The sequence below is a fragment of the Rutilus rutilus genome (genome assembly GCF_951802725.1).
Source record: "Rutilus rutilus genome assembly, chromosome: 12".
Taxonomy (NCBI): domain Eukaryota; kingdom Metazoa; phylum Chordata; class Actinopteri; order Cypriniformes; family Leuciscidae; genus Rutilus; species Rutilus rutilus.
In genome coordinates, this window is record NC_140217.1 from 29,337,423 (window position 1) to 29,353,559 (window position 16,137).

At 37.7% G+C, this 16,137-nt stretch overlaps 1 protein-coding gene across 2 annotated transcripts in view; it reads left to right on the top strand.

The window, feature by feature from the left end:
- The window catches only part of negr1 (neuronal growth regulator 1), a 191,358-nt gene that overhangs the window by 139,140 nt on the left and 36,081 nt on the right, over nt 1-16,137 (top strand). The gene's annotated exons all lie outside the window — the stretch shown is intronic.

Below are 16,137 nucleotides of genomic sequence, written 5' to 3' on the forward strand. Positions count from 1 at the left end.
AACTTCAAGAAAATGCCTCACTGAATAGAGAACACCAGTTAGAGGAGTTGTAATGCTGCAGTGATTGTGTTTTTGTTTAAAAACAAATTGCACTGTGTTTCAAATTTTGCTGTAGTATTTATATATTTATCTGCTACAAATTAAAGTGCAAATATTCTACTTGATATCCCTTTACTAGGGCAAGTTGTAACACTAAGAGAAAACATATACACCAGTTTAAACTGTGTACATCACAGGTGTCAAACTCAGTTCCTGGAGGGCCACAGCCCTACAGAGTTTTGTTCCAACCCTGCTTCAAAACACACACACCTGCAGTTTTCAAATAAGCCTGAAGACCTTGATTAGCTGATCAGGTGTGTTTAATTAGGGTTGAAGCTAAACTCTGCAGGGCTGTGGCCCTCCAGGAACTGAGTTTGACACCCCTGGTGTACATGAATTGTAAAAAAAAAATATATATACAGTGCTATGCATAAGTTTAGGCAACCATGCTAAAGTTGACTAAAAAGAGGAATAAAAAATCATATTTTGCAAATTTAACTTAATGCCTTATTTTAAAAAATTAGGAAAAATCCAACCTTTAAGGACACCAATTTTCTTTGTGAATGAATAATGTATCGTAAATAAATAAATGTTCTTCCTTAAAAAACAGGGTGCATAAGTTTGGGCACCACTATGTTAAATTCCCATAGAGGCAGGCAGATTTTTATTTTTAAGTATTTTTTTTTTTTTTTTTTTTAGGATACTATGCATCCTGATAAAGTTCCCTTGGCCTTTGGAATTAAAATAGCCCCACATCATCACATAGCCTTCACCATACCTAGAGATTGGCATGGAGTACTTTCCATAAGATCATCTCTCAATGCAAATCAAACTAGCTATTAGGCTAACTGAAATAAAATCATGCCAATCTCTAGGTATAGTGAAGGCTATGTGATGATGTGGGGCTATTTTAATTCCAAAGGCCAAGGGAACTTTATCAGGATGCATAGTATCCTAAAAAAATAAATAAAAAAAATACTTAAAAATAAAAATCTGCCTGCCTCTATGGGAATTTAACATAGTGGTGCCCAAACTTATGCACCCTGTTTTTTAAGGAAGAACATTTATTTATTTACGATACATTATTCATTCACAAAGAAAATTGGTGTCCTTAAAGGTTGGATTTTTCCTAATTTTTTAAAATAAGGCATTAAGTTAAATTTGCAAAATATGATTTTTTATTCCTCTTTTTAGTCAACTTTAGCATGGTTGCCTAAACTTATGCATAGCACTGTATATATATATATATATAATTAAGTTATTAAATGAACTAATTATGATTAAATCAAAATGGTGAAACATAGAAATCACTAATTCAAAAATACTCATGAGAGTGGTGGTCATCATGTGTGACACTGATTTGGCCCCTGTAGCTCATTTCTAATTGGCTAAACTGATGGTGTTGCAACATACTCAGTGTGAAAACAGTCCTCGGTCACCCCTACTAAGTACAGCTCCAAACCTACAGTAGACATAGATCAGTGAAACTCTGCTGTATTTAAAATCAATAATGGACTTATTTGTTTTTTGACATTGAGTATGAAATTGTGTTCAACTCATTGCCTGTGTTCTGTCAGAAGAGGGTGAACAGAGGACTAAAATGCAGAGGATTTTTGAACACAGTTTATTAAATTTTGGTAAAAAAAAAAAAACAACAACAACCTCCAACGTAGTGACCCATATGAACAAAAATGAGAGGAATTGTCTGGGAGCTCCAGCGCTGTCCATACAGTGCTCAGTAGACAGCATAGACTGTGGAGACCACCCGAGATGCAGCGCCCACACAGGACGAGAAACGAGACGAGACCGAGAGAACAGCGAGGGCAACGATCAGCTGTCACTCCTTGTCTAAGCGTCCTGGGCACAGCAACTAGCAGAGGTAAGACATAGATCACACACAGAACAATGCCACAACACATGAGACGAAGCATGAAAAGATCTAAAGACAACAAGGGGAGATTATAAGAGTAGCGGGAACAAGCAACAGGTGAGAGAAATCAGCTTGTGATCTGTGTGCACCCTTGCTGCAAAATCAGCCCTGATTGCTCAGGTCATGAGCTGCAGAAAAAGACAGGACAACAAAACAGGGGAAGCTGATGATGCACCCTGAACCATGACAGTACCACCCACGATATTCTTAAACTGGGGGGTTAATTTGAGATTAATATTCCGCAGACGCCACACAGCGCGAGACCCTCGTCAGATCCTGGTTAGCACGCTTAGCCTGACCATTAGTCTGCGGGTGATACCCGGAGGATAGACTCACAGTCGCTCCCAGCTGTCGACAGAACTCCGTCCAAAACTTAGACACAAATTGGGGACTGTCAGAGACCACATTCATTAGGAGGCCATGAATACGGAAAACGTGATCTAAGGCAACAGTTGCTGTCTCCCTCGTTGAAGGCAATTTGGGGAGGGGAATAAAATGGGCCGCCTTCAAGAACCTGTCCACCACAGTGGTGACTACCATGTTGCCACTAGACGGGTGTAGGCCAGTGACAAAGTCCAGAGCTATGTGCGACCAGGACTGCAAAGGGACAGACAGCGGCTGGAGTAGCCCTGCTGGGGGTCGATTGGAGCTCCTGCCCGCAGCACAAATCGAACAGGTCGACATGAACTGACGAGCCTACATCGCCATGGACGGCCACCAAAACCGCTGCTTGGTTAACATACAAGTATGAGTCGCTCCTGGATGGCAAGCTAGTTTGGATGAGTGGCCCCACTGTTGGATGCTAATTCGGATCGATTCGGGCACAAACAACAGGCACCCCGCGGGAACCATGATGTTGCGCAGTGCCGTGCGGGCTCTGGACTCCACCCCCCAGGTGACCACCGCCACCACCCGATCGGGAGGCAGAATAGTCATAGGGAGGGTTGATCTTGCCTCTGCCTCAAAGATCAGAGACTGATCAGAGACTCAGACCACCCTACTTGGGTGGTAGGAGATGTTAAACCTGAAACAACCAAAAACAGTGCCTAGCGAGAATTTAGCTGTTAAGCGGTGCGGATGTATTCTAGGTTTTTATGATCAGCCCAAAGGAACCGACCATGTGTGAAACTCGCACTTCTTCACCTTGGCGAATAAACGATTCTCAAGCAGCCACTGGAGCACTCACCTGGTGACACTCATTCTGGGTGAAGATCAGGATGTCGTCGAGGTAAACAAATACAAACCGGTCAACCATGTCTCTGAGCATGTCATTGATGAGTGCCTGGAAGACCCCCGGGGAGTTTGGAAGCCTAAAAGGCATGACCAAATATTCAAACTGCCCCGTGGGGGTGTTAAAGGCGGTCAGAAAACAGGGAAAAGCCGATGATGCACCCTGAACCGTGACATGTTTGGGCAATGTAGAAATACTTTTTCTGGCCATAGTTTCCAATGTTATGATTAATGATTAATTCATGTTTAAATTTGTTTGATCTAATGTGTTGGAAAGTCTTCAACCAACCTGATCTCATCAGAATATTATATTGTATTAATTTGTACAATGTCATTTGTATGGAAATTTTGGAATGATGGAATGATTGGAATGATTGAAATGGAATGATTTTTCGAGAAAAATCAAGCATGAAGGTCCATCCCACCCCTAAACATAACCATATTCTGAAGCATAAGCAGCTGGTAACGTACGCATGAGGTCGTACAAATTCATTTTAATTAGCCAGCATTTCGCCAAAAAGTAAAATAGTTATGAACTGCCATGAAAGTATGTTTCTATAAATGTAAATGTTAGCCGAAAAGGTACGTTTATTTGCAGTAATTAATTTATATAATTTGAATATTTTTATTAGAATTTGCAAATATATGTATATATATATATATATATATATATATATATGTATATATATATATATATATATATATATATAAGAAGGCTATATATTAGTGCTGTCAAATCGATTAATTGTGATTAATCGCATCTTAAAATAAAAGCTTGTGTTTTCGTAATATATGTGTTTATATATTTATATATATTATATATATACGTATGTGTGAGTGAGTGTGTATACTGTATATATACACACACACACTTATACACATATACAGTACTGTGCAAAAGTCTTAGGCATGTTAATACCCCCCCTCCCCCCCGATTTTCAAAGATTTATTATAAAAACGGATAATTTTTTCCCAAAAATGCAATAAAATCATGACACTTTTTTTTTTCAAAATGCAATTAATCCACTGAATAAATATAAAAGTTATTTTTTTATCATATTGAAACTGTTGAAATAAGCCATCGCTAAGAAATATCTCCTGAACTTTTTTGACGGCGATCAGCTCACAAAAACTGATTTTGCACGGGCACTTTGCACTGCTCCCTGAATCGACGTGCTTATTCATTTGTGGATGTTAACTGAATCTGTAAATCAGCTATGCTGTTTACTTCTGAATATTATATTTCATTCTGGTGCGCTTAACGTTATCGCTACTGTGTAATAGTAGCCTATGCTATTCACCAACTAAACATATCCTATTCAATGCGTTCACAGTCTCTTTCACGGCCATCATTTGTAGTTGCCTATTCACAAACTGTTTGCTCAAGCATAGCGTTTTCTCGGAGTTCACTTTGTGCTTTCTACCATGCACAAATAAAAATGTCACTGAACTTTTGCTGTGTAATTGTAACAATGAGCACTCAAACACACCAAACCAACAATCACTAAAAACACACTCAAAAACTGATTTTGCACGGGCATTTTGCACTAGTTATAAATAATGACAGAAATAATTAATTATGCTGATTTGACTTGGAGCTTGAAGAAAATGTACTGAAAACAAACCTGAGAAAGTCTCTCGAAAACATCTTTTATTGGTCTCTAAGCACAGAAGATAACACATTCACACAAAAGTTCCACTGGTTTGCACAATTTCCTGATATCTTTGTGTTTCAGCTCTTATCTACAGCTGTCCTCTACTGGAGGTTCTTACAGGGATGTTATTTCTGCAGAGGACTAATAAGATTGAATTGGTGTGAGTTTGCTTCTCGTCGATCTTCTCCATGTGCAGACGGAGGGGGAGAGAGTGGCAGGAGAACACCTGCGAGCGGATTAATGAGGGAGAGACTGCTCTCCGAGCTGCCCATATACTCTCGCTAATTAATCCTGCTGGTCATTAGCACTAACGGTTAGCTTCATTCAAATACCAAGCATTTTATGTTATCTCTATAATGAAACTTGCACAGTAAAACTGCCTTGATTAACATATAGGCTGAAATTATGAGGGCAAAGGTTGCTCTTAAATATACAGTTTACCCCCCAAAAAAAATTCTGACATTATTTATTTATTAGTTTTACCTGATTTACTCTGCTATTCTACACTTCTTGGGGGAAAAACAAAGCTGCATAAAAATTCAGGTAATTCAGTTAACAGAAAAAAAAAAAATGGTCCATATTATAAGTCTTCTAATGCCATATGATAGCTTTGTGTGAGAAAGTGACCAAATTTAAGTCTTTATTCAATTAACTTCACTTCAAGTGAGCCGTTAACTCAAGAACATCTTCAAATGAATCAATGATTCAGTGAGTTGACTTGACAACTGAATCAGAGAAGAAATCATTGCTTTGTGCCTTCCTTTTGAATGAACTGGTTGATATGGTTCACAAATTGGACTGAACGGTTTATCAATGAATTGTTGGACTGATTCATTCATGAATCAGCGTTTACTCAATTATCTAGCTGCTGCAGTTCTCAAATTAACTGTTCACTGTGGGGGAATTTGTCTGTGAACAAATACTTTAAGCTTTGTATAAGCTAACTTTTTGTTACATTTTCAACTTTCTTTAGTGTGTTATGTTGCTGTTTGAGCATTAACATGTCTGCAAAGATACAAAGAAGGGAGTTATTCCAACGCTATCTCACGACCAATTCGTACAAGTTAGTACGAGGTGGCTAATTCGTACGACCACTGTCTAAACCCCAGTGATGGGTAAGTTTAGGGGCTGGGTCAGGAGTAGGTTATTCATACGAATTCATACGAATTGGGTACCTATGTACAAAAATACTAAAATATGTACGATTTAGCAAAAATCGTACGAGTGAGGTCTGAGGGAAACCTATTCTATTAGACCTCAAAAACAAAATCAAGACTTTGTAAAAGGGCATAATATAGCCTCTTTTTGGGGGGTGAACTATCACCACAATTTATAAGGGATTATGGGAGTTATCTGAATGTGAAAAACATGGCTATTTTTGTGAGTGTGCATGTGTGCACATTAGGATTTAAAAGATCTCACCCTGCTACACACAGACACATACACACTTTCTGTCTTTCCCTATATGGTTGCCTTATTGCAACGCTCCTGGCAGATGAGAAGCAACTCCACACAGAAGAGGAAGAATGAGAAAGGACGTGTGAGGGAGAAACTGAAGTGGTGAGGGAGGGAGCCGTCACACAGAGCGCTTCCTAAAATCATGTTACTGTGTCATTATCCCACCTCTGCTCTCTTCCCAGCAATCATATTTGGAGAACATCTTTCAGGAGCTCTCAGTGCCACAACAACTGGTAAGCATGGCTAATGGAAATTTAATCAGTGACAAGAGTGGAGAATCAGTCATAATGCATGTCAAACTGAATGCACCCCGATAAGGAATAACAGAGAGATGCAAATAGTGGTTAAGGGAGGCTTCGCTGACAGACTGAAAATGCCCTCATTCTTCCTGCAGCAAGCGCCGATGGCTGTTTCTTGTTTGTGAGTGTTTTATTTAAAGCCTGATTTATGAATGTTTTTTCATTGATTTTAATGCCACAAAAATGAGCACTCCAGCAAAACCATAAGGCACAAGGATGCAAATAGCCCTGTTTATGTTTTTTCATTATAGCAATAAGAGCAAATCTAATTAGGACGTCAAGATTTTAAGCAGTTATTTCTTGGCTCCTTGTTTGTTTGTTTGGTTTTCATTTTTCATACTTTCTTCAGGCAGAACCTTGTAAGATTAAACCAATAAATGGCTTGCAAAACTTGGGGTTAAATTGACTACACATGACAAAACCTATACAAATCCCTCTTATCCCATTTCAACTTCCCCACTGGTAAACAGAGCGCTATCTTGTTCCACCAAAGAACTGCCATGAGCAAGACGGCGTATAAAACCGCAATCTACAAAGGAACAAAACTGGGATGCTCCACCAGCTCACCACGCATCCTCCGTGCTTCAACTTACCCATGAAACGGATTTCTCAAGGCTAGAAGCATGCAAACACTTCATACGAGTTTCAAATCAAGCTTGCATGATTGGCATTTAACCCTCTCTGTTCTAATGCTTTGGTCCTGTGAGTCGTGGCCTGTATATCCAATAGGTTTCATTTGGACAATAATTTGCAATATGTTAATCGCATTAATGTTGATGTTTGCTTGTAACTTATGTCATGATGTAGTACTGTATATGGATAAAATATATGGATAAAATATATGGATATCAGATGTGTTTAAAGTTTTGGGATATTTCTGCTTTACTGGAGTATTTATGTTAACTTTCTCTATTACTTCAGTTTTGAAAATACAATTAATAAACTCTTTTTTGAGACCCACCCATTTTCAACAGCGAACTGCAAAAAAATCACAGTGTAAATTCGCAATCCAATTCAGTTCCCAAACAGTTCTTTTGAATTGCATATTTTGATCAATTTGATTATTTTGAATCTGAATACCTGTTCACAAAGAACAAGGGCCCGTTCTTCGTACGTCGCTAACTCAGTTAGCTGGATTTGATTGTTGACGATTTAGCATGATCTTGGATTGTTTGGTTCTTCGACGCTCATCCTGGACTTGCTGTCATAGCAACAGGTGCGCAATCTTAAACCTGCTCGGGACTCGGGAGAAGGCTTATTTCATGTTAACAGGATTAGACTGCGGCTTCACAAGATTGTCGTTTACATTATTCATTTGTTGGAAACCCACATTTATTTTCGACTTGTCGGAGTCGGGCTTTAACTACAGCACAAACTGTTTGCATTGCCCTAAGATTATTTGCGAGTGGCTCAATTCCTTTACACTATTGGAGATGCGGAGAACTTGATGGAGAACTTGATGGAAAGTGCTGTCTGTCGTGTCATTCGGAGTTTACCTGGCGCATTTAGGTTTAAAAAACAGTTTTAGGTTTTTTTTCTGGCATTTCGAAGCCACTTAAGACCCAATGTTGTAAAGCAGTTTTTTAAAGCAGTTTTTTTTTAGGCTATCATAATTTTTTATGAAGATCATGCAATCATGACCATGCCGATTACAGTATATGTCACTCAGGCTTCACTAATGTGATTGGTACCAGACCATCAAGGCCTCAATGAAGGGGATTATGTGAACAGAAAGGGGGTTCACAATGTAAATGTGCAGCCCAGTTATTTTTGTGATTCTTAATATTCCAGATTAATAATATTATATCAAATAAAAAAAAGGCAGTTGACTAAAATCTTCCATATCACAAATGTGAAAGCAAAATGGCCAGGATCTGCATGACTTTTCAGAGATTCACATTTATGCACATTATTTGAAAGTGGTAAGGAAAGTTCCACAATTAAATATCAAGCTCACTGTATTACATACACTTATGCTGATCCTAACAGAACTGCATTTTTTCATAGGTGATTATGACATGTTCCTGCCTGCAGACAGGTGTTTTATGACCCCATTCCCTGACCCAAACCAGTTACAATGCAGCTCTAGCCAGGACAAGGGCACACAATGAAATGAACTTTGGCTAACTAAAGGGAAGATTTCAGTGTCTGAAAAGTCTGAGGGTTGCACACCTGACAGGGCCTGTGACATTGTTGCATGTGCCATATTACAACATTGCCCCCCCAAAAAAACACTTTTCATTAAATGTTTAATAAAAGACAAATATGCTTAGTTCCTTGAGTTTTATTTCAATTGTTCTTTGTAAAGAAAAGCCAGTGGTCAAGTGCCTGCAACAAGAGATATTAGACACATGCCTCATGCAACAAATAAAAAGGAAAAGTTGGCTATACACTGCCCACCTGTAGGCCTATGTCTACTCTGTCTGTGCAGACTCTTCTGTAGATGTGGTATCCTGCAACTTATATTGCAGCCATAAAGCATACAAGTATAAATTAAGTAAGTTATTTATGCACTTGCAGCTAGTTCCTCCATATGACAGTTATCTGAGAGGGTTTATTCACTGTCCAGTGCAATGGAAACAAATTGACATTACAAAGTCTTATAGCCTACTTTCTTTCCTTTGGAAAGTTAGAAAATGTCCACTTACTGCACATATTTCAGCCACCACTTTCTTGGGAACAGATACAAGTGTTGGTGTATTATGTAAAAGTGCACAAAAGAGGAAAACACAATGTCATTACAATGAACTACACTCGGGAAAAATGTGATCAATAACTCATAGCAAAATATTTTTACATTAACATAAGTTTATCAGTTTTCACTTTCACAAGTCAAAGCAATTCATCATTACTCAGATTTAACAGTTGAAATGACTATACGGCCTTAATTTAATGCAGCAAAAATGATTTTACAGTGTAGGATCTTTCCTTTTTTTCTCAGCCTTTTTCTTGGTTGCTTTTATAAACAGACAACCATTTATTTAACAGCGCCTTTTATAAAAGAGACTAAACCCCTATAACAAAAAATTACCATTATGTAAAATATTTTTGTACTTCACTTTTATTTGTTCCCATGTTCTAGTGTGCTGACTCTGACATTACAATGAACAAAGTAATTATGCAATTATTAAAATACAAAAATATAGGCTAATAAGTGATAAAAACATCTAACATGGCCACTTCTAACGGATTTAAATTGTCTGCTACTTTTTGCCAGCCCTCTCTCCTGGCTTTTGCAGACTTTGAGGTGTTCCCTGGCGTTTTGATTAAACATTAAAATTCGACTATTAGTTCTTGCTCTGCTGAAGAGAAAAACTGAGCGCGCTCTTTGGCCATGCTGAACAGCCAATAGCAGCGTTGCTGATCAATGTTTCTACTATCGATACATATCCCCTTTCAAACAAACGCATGAACGCGCAATTATCTCACTAACTCAATCCAGCTATACTAATCATATCCGGCAGGTGGGTTCGAAGAACCTAATTAGCCAAATCGTGATTAGCACGATGATAATCATCTTGGATGTGTAATTTGATCTCGGATGTTTTAAGCAACGTACGAAGAATGGGCCCCAAGTTTGAATTATTCATTTCATGAATCACAAACACACACTGGACAACGTATCACTCAACAGATCTCTCAACTTGATGTCATTGGAAAATGTCACTATTTTACGAGGTGACTATTTGGTATGAGTTCATATGATGTGAATCATACAAAGACATACTGTGGCAAGTAGGGCGGGCCGAGAGCCGTGGGAACAGAGTGAGGGCGGTGGCACAAGTGTTAATGAGTGCCACCTGCGCCACACTGCTCTCGAGTCCCATGGAGGAGATCTGGAAGGATAAAAGGACGAGTGACGAGTTGCTTTTTTTGTCGTCAGCAGTCGTTCATGAGGGGCTGCTGCTTTACTTTCGTTTTGTTATATTTATTTTGTGAATAAAGTTATGTTGTCTTCCCTGAACACAAACCTTTGCTACACGTACGTTTTTAGAAAATAAGTTAGAATGAAGCTCAACCCCTAAACATAACCATCACTGTGGTATGGCAGGCCATTTTAGCTTAAAATTTTACAACCGTTACTTGTCGTAATTGCATTTTTACTAGTAAAAATTTTTGTTTGAGATCTTTACAATTCTGTTCTTACTAGTAACAATTACAATTAGAGAGCTCTCTAGTTCATTTATCACTAGTAACAATTATGATTAGAAAGCTCTCTAATTTATTTATTAACAATAGTGATTAGAGAGCTCTCTAATTAATTTATTAATGGTAACAATTATGATTAAAGAGCTCTAAATTAATTTTTACTATTCATATGCCTCCACTGACTTCCATTCAGTTTTACATTTTTTATTAGTAAAAATGCCAATTAGAGAGCTCTACAATTGAATACTTGCTAGTTACAATTACTATCAGAGAGCTTTCTAAACCAATTATTACTGTAAGAATTCCAATTAGAGAGCTCTTTAACCCTTCTGCTCATGTCTTCATCTCACGACTCTCTGCTCTTGGTTTTTCTGGAACTGCCTTATCCTGGTTCACTTCCTACCTGTCTGACCGTCAGCATTACATCTCTATTCGCCAGCTAATTCCACTTCTGCCCCTGTCTCACATGGTGTTCCCCAGGGTTCTGTTCTTGGACCTCTACTCTTCATCATCTACATACTTCCTTTAGGTAACATTATCCGTCATCAGGGGTCAGAGAAACAAGAAGCAAAAGGATATGTTTTAAGGTGAGTTTTGTCATCATTTAATGATGAGAGGTCGCGAATGTGTTGGGGAATAGAATTCTGGAGAGTGGGGGCAGTGATACAAAATGCTCTTCCACCAAACGATGCTTGTGTTATGGGATCAACAACAGACATGTGTCAGAAGAACTGGGGAGTAGGTATGGATGAGATCAGAAATATACAGGTGTGCAAAACCATGGAGTGCTTTGAATGTGATAATTAGTATCTTCTTGTATTGAATATGAAAGCGAACGGGTAGCCAGTGGAGTCTGCGTAGAATAGGAGTTTTGTGGGGAGATTTATTGGTAACACTTTATAATAACTACACACTATTAATCATTAGTTAAGCATTAGAAAACAGTTAATTCATCATTTATAAAGCATTAATAGACATTAATAAGCAATTTATAAATACAGCTATAAATGCTTTATACTTGATTTAAAAGCATATCTATAATGTGTTTAATAATTGTATTTTCATACTTTATTAATGATCAATTTATCATTTCTAAATGAAGTATTGCATTATTTACACACCAGTTATTTAAGAGTTGTCAGTGGTTCATAAGATCACTTAGAAATTGTAAGTAAATGATTAATAAACTATTTAAATGTACATTCATATATCTTATTATTCAGACATATAGTAATAGTTACTTAGTGTGTTAATAAATGCTTTAGTAACATGTATTTCTACTGTAATTCAGGGTTAATTCAGGTAGTTATAAAACATTTAGTAGTTGTTAGTTAACTATTTTTGTGAGCTAATCTAAAGTGAGGACTAGTTATGCCTTGTAAAGCATTTACAAGGGAGATTTAAAGGCTGTTAATATTTATATGTTCTATATCACTGTGTTGTGTTTGTTTCCTTTTTCTGTTTAGAAGATAACTGAGTCTTTAAATCTCCTTTGTAAATGCTTTACAAGAATTTACTACATTTACTTACAATTTCTAAGGGATCTTATGAATCAGCTGGCAACTCCTAAATAACTGCTTTGTAAATAATGCTATACTTTATTTAGAAATGATAAATTGATCATTAATAAAGTATGACAATACAATTATTAAACACATTATAGATACGCTTTTAAATCAAGAATAAAGCATTTATAGCTGTATTTATATACTGCTTATTAATGTTTATTAATGCTTTATAAATGATTAATTAACTGTTTACTAATGCTTAATTAATGATTAATAGTGTGCAGTTATTATAAAGTGTTACCGATTTATTTGTATATGTGAGGACGGACCCTAGTTACGAAGTTCTGAATATATTAGATCTTTATTGTTGTGTTGGGTAAGCCATAGAAAAGATAATTATAGTAGTCAAGCTGTGAAGTGATGAAAGTGTGAACCAGGGTCTTAGCATCACTGACATTTAAAAACGGATGTAAACGAATGATATTACAGAGGTGAAAGAAGACAGACTTAGTAAGTGAGGAAATGTGAGGAAGGAAAGAGAGAAGAATCCAAGATTATACCAAGGTTTTTTAACAGTGGTGGAAGGTTGAACCAAGACTCCAGCAATATTAACATTGTCAACACAGAAACAGGATGTAATTTGAGGTGAACCAACAAGTAGTAGATCTTTTATCTGCGTTGAGTTTGAGGAAATTACTGGTCATCCAAGCATTTATATCATCAATACAAGCTGATATAGAGTTGGTGGGGAAATGAACATTGAGTTGAGAACGGATGTGAAGTTGGGTGTCATCTGCGTAGCTATGGAAAATTAAAGCCATGACTTTATGATCTGATTCATGTTATGTACTGTATGTTATGTTATCTCCATTTATTATGTTACCTATCTCAGTTTATCTGTATTGGGTCTTTGTCGGCTGTCATGTTTATTTGTTATAATATTGTAAAGCGACCAAAAGTTTGCAGAAAGGTGCTATATAAAATAAACATTATTATTATTATTATTCCGCATGTAAGTTTTAAATATTCTAGCTAAGACAAGAGCTAACTCTAGCTGAGTTCATATTATATACATGGTGACGCATCATGCTTGTCACGTGACACAACACAGCAATAGCGCTGTATGACATGACCTTTATAATGATCATATTAGCTGATCTATAATGCGCGATGGGTGCCACCATGTTAGCTCTTATGTAGGAAGCCATGTTTGTTTATATTTTTCTGTATAGTAATACGCAGCCATGTGCCTGTGAACACTGTTTGAGTGAACGTAAATGACAGCCACTTAGCAACCTAAAAACAAACATGGCTGCACACATCAGATGACCATATTTCATTGATATATTGACATTATTGTGCCCTATAAACTTTTGCTGTGGTACTTCTGTAACAATGGAAGTGTCTGTGACATATAAACACATCATGTGCCTGTAAACACTATTTGAGTAGCTTGTTGTGCCACATGTGGGACCGTACCACTCAAGTGGTAATATCATTTTCACTTGTTACAGTTAGATAGCTCTCAATTAAATTTTTATTGGTAAAAATACAATTACAATGAGTAACTCTGGGAGCATTTTAAAGACAAAAGAAAATGTATAGTCTATCACGTATATAAATAATTATATATAGGCCTATAAATCCACACCAAAATGCTAATAATTAAAATATAGCCTTAATATATTTTCATTTTGTATATAATGTTCTTGCCCAGTGTTTCACCACGCTTTCAATAATACCCCTTCATCGGCATCAAAATAGAAGTGTGTTCCTCTTAAAGGGTGTTATATTTGATATCATTCACCATTTACATTAATTTTCTTTGAGTAGCCATTATTACAATTATTCACCTTTAAACTTAATGCAGTCAGCACTGTGGGAGATAAAACAAAGGAAGTTGATTCCTATCCGTTTAATGAGACACCTGAGCTTAAATGTCTATTCCAAGCTTTGTCAGTTCTGAGGGCAATCACTTTCTTTGGAAAGACCTAACAACCAGCTTAAGTACTCTCTGGGGTACATGTACCCCCTGATTGGGAATCACAGCTTTAGCCCGAAAAAAGAGTTTGCAGACTATGCCTGATCTTCATTATAATTAGATGCTACCCCAACTCATAAGGATGGCAAACTATGCTGTGTACATTATCGCACACAAATCATCTGCAGCAAATAGGAAAATGTGGTGTCGAGAAATTGGGAGAAGGGTCTGCACTGTGGCAGAGGAGGAGACCCATTAGGCCCAATCTGGTATTGGCTCCTCCAAACAAAGCTCTTTGATGCAGGGTATGTTTGAGTTCATATTTTTTTTAATTGAGGCTATGGCTGACTGTGTGAGTGTTATCTGCAGTTCAGGAAATTATGTGATGTTGGTGGCAGTACACACACATATGGATTCCCATACTGAGGTCAGTGGCTGGCCAGCAGACAGTGCACAGTGAATGAATCATAACCTGCTATTGGCAGTATTTTAATTGCATGGCCTTATTTGGTTATTAGAGTGACCTTGTATATTTTTCCTGCAATGTGAAAAGCAATGAAGACTTAATTGGTATACCAGTGTGGTTTTATTGAACTTTAAGTGCAATACTATATGATGATGATGGCACCTCTAACAGCTGCTCCAGTTTTGTTGTCGGGGCTAATGGGATCAGCCAATGTCTGGATGTCAGATTAGTCAAAGACAAACGAGCTGTATGTAGGCCTACCTCTACATTAAGACTGTAAGGAGCTGCAAGTTTCTGTTAACATAATCATCAGTGATATCAGTGTATTAATCCACTTTACCAGCTATTTCCAAGCACTTTATTGAAGCCATCCTTTACTACTATATATATATATATATATATATATATATATATATATATATATATATACAGTGAGGAAAATAAGTATTTGAACACCCTGCTATTTTGCAAGTTCTCCCACTTAGAAATCATGGAGGGGTCTGAAATTGTCATCGTAGGTGCATGTCCACTGTGAGAGACATAATCCAAAAAAAAAAAATCCAGAAATCACAATGTATGATTTTTTAACTATTTATTTGTATGATACAGCTGCAAATAAGTATTTGAACACCTGAGAAAATCAATGTTAATATTTGGTACAGTAGCCTTTGTTTGCAATTACAGAGGTCAAACGTTTCCTGTAGTTTTTCACCAGGTTTGCACTCACTGCAGGAGGGATTTTGGCCCACTCCTCCACACAGATCTTCTCTAGATCAGTCAGGTTTCTGGGCTGTCGCTGAGAAACACGGAGTTTGAGCTCCCTCCAAAGATTCTCTATTGGGTTTAGGTCTGGAGACTGGCTAGGCCACGCCAGAACCTTGATATGCTTCTTACAGAGCCACTCCTTGGTTATCCTGGCTGTGTGCTTCGGGTCATTGTCATGTTGGAAGACCCAGCCTCGACCCATCTTCAATGCTCTAACTGAGGGAAGGAGGTTGTTCCCCAAAATCTCGCAATACATGGCCCCGGTCATCCTTTCCTTAATACAGTGCAGTCGCCCTGTCCCATGTGCAGAAAAACACCCCCAAAGCATGATGCTACCACCCCCATGCTTCACAGTTGGGATGGTGTTCTTGGGATGGTACTCATCATTCTTCTTCCTCCAAACACGTTTAGTGGAATTATGACCAGAAAGTTCTATTTTGGTCTCATCTGACCACATGACTTTCTCCCATGACTCCTCTGGATCATCCAAATGGTCATTGGCAAACTTAAGACGGGCCTTGACATGTGCTGGTTTAAGCAGGGGAACCTTCCGTGCCATGCATGATTTCAAACCATGACGTCTTAGTGTATTACCAACAGTAACCTTGGAAACGGTGGTCCCAGCTCTTTTCAGGTCATTGACCAGCTCCTCCCGTG